The sequence below is a fragment of the Carcharhinus amblyrhynchos genome, unplaced genomic scaffold, assembly GCF_965287045.1.
Source record: "Carcharhinus amblyrhynchos unplaced genomic scaffold, sCarAmb.v2.hapA scaffold_958, whole genome shotgun sequence".
NCBI classification, from domain to species: Eukaryota; Metazoa; Chordata; class Chondrichthyes; order Carcharhiniformes; family Carcharhinidae; genus Carcharhinus; species Carcharhinus amblyrhynchos.
This window is the reverse complement of record NW_027650698.1, coordinates 13,662-20,000: the sequence shown is the minus strand read 5'-3', so window position 1 is coordinate 20,000 and position 6,339 is coordinate 13,662.

Genomic DNA, 6,339 nt, shown 5'->3' with positions numbered 1-6,339 from the left:
GACAGCAGTGTTAACCCACTGTGTCACCGTGTCACTGTGAGACAGCAGCGTTAACCCACTGTGTCACCGTGTCGCTGTGAGACAGCAGTGTTAACCCACTGTGTCACCGTGAGACAGCAGTGTTAACCCACTGTGTCACCGTGTCACTGTGAGACAGCAGTGTTAACCCACTGTGTCACTGTGTCGCTGTGAGACAGCAGTGTTAACCCACTGTGTCACCGTGTCACTGTGAGACAGCAGTGTTAACCCACTGTGTCACCGTGTCGCTGTGAGACAGCAGTGTTAACCCACTGTGTCACCGTGTCACTGTGAGACAGCAGCGTTAACCCACTGTGTCACCGTGTCTCTGTGAGACAGCAGTGTTAACCCACTGTGTCACCGTGTCTCTGTGAGACAGCAGTGTTAATCCACTGTGTCACTGTGTCGCTGTGGGACAGCAGCGTTAACCCACTGTGTCACCGTGTCGCTGTGGGACAGCAGCGTTAACCCACTGTGTCACCGTGTCGCTGTGAGACAGCAGTGTTAACCCACTGTGTCACCGTGTCGCTGTGGGACAGCAGTGTTAACCCACTGTGTCACCGTGTCGCTGTGAGACAGCAGTGTTAACCCACTGTGTCACCGTGTCTCTGTGAGACAGCAGTGTTAATCCACTGTGTCACTGTGTCGCTGTGGGACAGCAGCGTTAACCCACTGTGTCACCGTGTCGCTGTGAGACAGCAGTGTTAACCCACTGTGTCACCGTGTCTCTGTGAGACAGCAGCGTTAACCCACTGTGTCACCGTGTCTCTGTGAGACAGCAGTGTTAATCCACTGTGTCACCGTGTCTCTGTGGGACAGCAGCGTTAACCCACTGTGTCACTGTGTCGCTGTGGGACAGCAGCGTTAACCCACTGTGTCACCGTGTCGCTGTGGGACAGCAGTGTTAACCCACTGTGTCACTGTGTCACTGTGAGACAGCAGCGTTAACCCACTGTGTCACCGTGTCGCTGTGGGACAGCAGCGTTAACCCACTGTGTCACCGTGTCGCTGTGAGACAGCAGCGTTAACCCACTGTGTCACCGTGTCTCTGTGGGACAGCAGTGTTAACCCACTGTGTCACCGTGTCGCTGTGGGACAGCAGTGTTAACCCACTGTGTCACCGTGTCGCTGTGAGACAGCAGTGTTAACCCACTGTGTCACCGTGTCTCTGTGAGACAGCAGTGTTAATCCACTGTGTCACTGTGTCGCTGTGGGACAGCAGCGTTAACCCACTGTGTCACCGTGTCGCTGTGAGACAGCAGCGTTAACCCACTGTGTCACCGTGTCTCTGTGAGACAGCAGCGTTAACCCACTGTGTCACCGTGTCTCTGTGGGACAGCAGTGTTAACCCACTGTGTCACCGTGTCTCTGTGGGACAGCAGCGTTAACCCACTGTGTCACTGTGTCGCTGTGAGGCAGCAGTGTTAACCCACTGTGTCACCGTGTCGCTGTGAGACAGCAGTGTTAACCCACTGTGTCACCGTGTCGCTGTGAGACAGCAGTGTTAACCCACTGTGTCACCGTGTCGCTGTGAGACAGCAGTGTTAACCCACTGTGTCACCGTGTCGCTGTGAGACAGCAGTGTTAACCCACTGTGTCACCGTGTCGCTGTGAGACAGCAGTGTTAACCCACTGTGTCACCGTGTCGCTGTGAGACAGCAGTGTTAACCCACTGTGTCACCGTGTCGCTGTGAGACAGCAGTGTTAACCCACTGTGTCACCGTGTCGCTGTGAGACAGCAGTGTTAACCCACTGTGTCACCGTGTCGCTGTGAGACAGCAGTGTTAACCCACTGTGTCACCGTGTCTCTGTGAGACAGCAGTGTTAACCCACTGTGTCACCGTGTCACTGTGAGACAGCAGTGTTAACCCACTGTGTCACCGTGTCACTGTGAGACAGCAGTGTTAACCCACTGTGTCACCGTGTCACTGTGAGACAGCAGTGTTAACCCACTGTGTCACCGTGTCTCTGTGAGACAGCAGCGTTAACCCACCGTGTCACCGTGTCGCTGTGAGACAGCAGCGTTAACCCACTGTGTCACTGTGTCACTGTGAGACAGCAGCGTTAACCCACTGTGTCACCGTGTCTCTGTGGGACAGCAGTGTTAACCCACTGTGTCACCGTGTCACTGTGAGACAGCAGTGTTAACCCACTGTGTCACCGTGTCTCTGTGGGACAGCAGTGTTAACCCACTGTGTCACCGTGTCTCTGTGAGACAGCAGTGTTAACCCACTGTGTCACCGTGTCACTGTGAGGCAGCAGTGTTAACCCACTGTGTCACCGTGTCACTGTGGGACAGCAGTGTTAACCCACTGTGTCACTGTGAGACAGCAGTGTTAACCCACTGTGTCACCGTGTCACTGTGGGACAGCAGTGTTAACCCACTGTGTCACTGTGAGACAGCAGTGTTAACCCACTGTGTCACCGTGTCACTGTGAGACAGCAGCGTTAACCCACTGTGTCACCGTGTCACTGTGAGACAGCAGTGTTAACCCACTGTGTCACCGTGTCTCTGTGGGACAGCAGTGTTAACCCACTGTGTCACCGTGTCACTGTGAGACAGCAGCGTTAACCCACTGTGTCACCGTGTCGCTGTGAGACAGCAGTGTTAACCCACTGTGTCACCGTGTCACTGTGAGACAGCAGTGTTAACCCACTGTGTCACCGTGTCACTGTGAGACAGCAGTGTTAACCCACTGTGTCACCGTGTCACTGTGAGACAGCAGTGTTAACCCACTGTGTCACCGTGTCGCTGTGGGACAGCAGTGTTAACCCACTGTGTCACCGTGTTGCTGTGAGACGGCAGTGTTAACCCACTGTGTCACCGTGTCGCTGTGAGACGGCAGTGTTAACCCACTGTGTCACCGTGTCGCTGTGAGACGGCAGTGTTAACCCACTGTGTCACCGTGTCTCTGTGAGACAGCAGCGTTAACCCACTGTGTCACCGTGTCGCTGTGGGACAGCAGTGTTAACCCACTGTGTCACCGTGTCACTGTGAGGCAGCAGTGTTAACCCACTGTGTCACCGTGTCACTGTGAGGCAGCAGTGTTAACCCACTGTGTCACCGTGTCTCTGTGAGACAGCAGTGTTAACCCACTGTGTCACCGTGTCGCTGTGAGACAGCAGCGTTAACCCACTGTGTCACCGTGTCGCTGTGAGGCAGCAGTGTTAACCCACTGTGTCACCGTGTCGCTGTGAGACAGCAGCGTTAACCCACTGTGTCACCGTGTCGCTGTGAGACAGCAGCGTTAACCCACTGTGTCACCGTGTCACTGTGAGACAGCAGTGTTAACCCACTGTGTCACCGTGTCTCTGTGGGACAGCAGTGTTAACCCACTGTGTCACCGTGTCGCTGTGAGACAGCAGTGTTAACCCACTGTGTCACCGTGTCGCTGTGAGACAGCAGTGTTAACCCACTGTGTCACCGTGTCACTGTGGGACAGCAGCGTTAACCCACTGTGTCACCGTGTCGCTGTGGGACAGCAGTGTTATCCTAATTTCTCCTGTAGCCCTGTATCAATCCCCAAACTAATCCCACTGCCCCACTCTCTCCCCATAGCCCTGTATCGATCCCCAAACTAATCCCACTGTCCCGCTCTCTCCCCATAGCCCTGTATCAATCCCCAAACTAATCCCACTGTCCCGCTCTCTCCCCATAGCCCTGTATCAATCCCAGAACTAATCCCACTGCCCCCGCTCCCTCCCCATAGCCCTGTATCAATCCCCAAACTAATCCCACTGCCCCGCGTTCTCCCCATAGCCCTGTATCAATCCCCAAACTAATCCCACTGCCCCACTCTCTCCCCATAGCCCTGTATCAATCCCAAACTAATCCCACTGCCCCACTCTCTCCCCATAGCCCTGTATCAATCCCCAAACTAATCCCACTGCCCCCGCTCTCTCCCCATAGCCCTGTATCAATCCCCAAACTAATCCCACTGCCCCCGCTCTCTCCCCATGTACCTGTATCAATCCCAGAACTAATCCCACTGCCCCCGCTCCCTCCCCATAGCCCTGTATCAGTCCCCAAACTAATCCCACTGCCCCGCTCTCTCCCCATAGCCCTGTATCAATCCCCAAACTAATCCCACTGCCCCCGCTCTCTCCCCATGTCCCTGTATCAATCCCAGAACTAATCCCACTGCCCCCGCTCTCTCCCCATAGCCCTGTATCAATCCCCAAACTAATCCCACTGCCCCGCTCTCCCCGCGATGCCCTGTTTAATTTGGGTTCTAGTTTGTGATGAAGGAATCTGATCTGTGAGTAACAGAACTCTCTGGCCGTTCCACATTCATGTTTAATGAGTGAATTGTGTCAGTGTGAAAGACAGAAGCAGAGACAGAGAAACAGAGAGAGGGGCAGAAAGAGAGAGAGAGAGAGCCCGTGTGAGAGAGACAAAGACTGAGGGAGATACAGGGAGAGAGAGAAAGACAGAGAGAGAGAAACAGATAGAGTGGGACAGAGAGGAGTGAGAGACTCAGAGAAATAGTGAGAGAGAGAGAAAGACATAGAGAAAAACTGTGTGAGGGAGAGAGAGGGGGGAAGAGAGAGGGAAAAAGAGAGACAAGGAAAGAGAGACAGGGAGAGAGCCAGAGAGAGAGACAGAAAGGGACAGAGAGAGAGACAGAGAGAGAGACAGAGAGAGAGGCAGAGAGAGAGAGAGAGAGGCAGAGAGAGAGAGAGAGAGAGAGACAGAGAGAGAGACAGAGAGAGAGAGAGAGAGGCAGAGAGAGAGAGAGAGAGAGAGACAGAGAGAGAGACAGAGAGAGAGAGAGAGCGGGACAGACAAGAGAGAGAGAGACTCAGAGAAATGGAGAGAGAGACAGAGAGCGAGAAGCAGAGAGAGAGAGAGGGAGACAGAAAGAGGGAGGGAGAGGGAGACAGAGAGCGAGAGAGAATTAGAGAAAGGGAGACAAAGAGAGAAACAGAGAGAGTGAGAAGGGAGAGAGAAAGAGAGAGGAGACAGGGAGAGGGAGAGAAAGAGAGACAAAGGGAGGGACAGGGAGAGACAGAGAGAGAGAGAGAGAGAGTCCAGGTGATAGAGACACAGGGAGAGAGAGGTAGAGAGCGAGAGAGAGACAGATGGTACAGCACGGGATTAGAATCAGAGGAAAGCTCCCTCTACACTGTCCCCCATCAAACACTCCCAGGACAGGTACAGCACGGGGTTAGATACAGAGTAAAGCTCCCTCTACACTGTCCCCATCAAACACTCCCAGGACAGGTACAGCACGGGGTTAGATACAGAGTAAAGCTCCCTCTACACTGTCCCCCCATCCAACACTCCCAGGACAGGTACAGCACGGTGTTAGATACAGAGTAAAGCTCCGTCTGCACTGTCCCCCCATCAAACACTCCCAGGACAGGTACAGCACAGGGTTAGATACAGAGTAAAGCTCCCTCTACACTGTCCCCCCATCAAACACTCCCAGGACAGGTACAGCACGGGGTTAGATACAGAGTAAAGCTCCCTCTACACTGTCCCCCCATCAAACATTCCCAGGACAGGTACAGCACGGGGTTATACACAGAGTAAAGCTCCCTCTACACTCTCCCCCCATCAAACACTCCCAGGACAGGTACAGCACGGTGTTAGATACAGAGTAAAGCTCCCTCTGCACTGTCCCCCCATCAAACACTCCCAGGGCAGGTACAGCACGGGGTTAGATACAGAGTAAAGCTCCCTCTACACTGTCCCCCCATCAAACACTCCCAGGACAGGTACAGCAGGGGGTTAGATACAGAGTAAAGCTCCCTCTACACTGTCTTTATCTGACATTCCCCAGTGTGTTGGCCGTTGCAATACTTTGTTATTCAGTTTGGGAGCTGTGTGTGATTTAATATGGAGAGGTTCATTAAAAATGAAGCAATGAGTCATACATAAAACATATGCTGCCTCTCCGTGCTGTTTTGGCAGTGTGACTCTGCTGACTGGAGTTCCTGGCTTCTGCCAGTACACACTCACACAGGGTGATAACACTTCCATCGAATGGCACCCTTTCTGAATCACCCATACAAAGAGAATCAGTCCACACACTCAAACCTACATACAAACCCACCCTCATACAGTCCAAATAATGTGTGAAAACCCCTCGCTGTACCTGTCCTGGGAGTGTTTGATGGGGGGGACAGTGTAGAAGGAGCTTTACTCTGTATCTAACCCCGTGCTGTACCTGTCCTGGGAGTGTTTGATGGGGGGACAGTGTAGAGGGAGCTTTACTCTGTATCTAACCCCGTGCTGTACCTGTCCTGGGAGTGTTTGATGGGGGGACAGTGTAGAGGGAGCTTTACTCTGTATCTAACCCCGTGCTGTACCTGTCC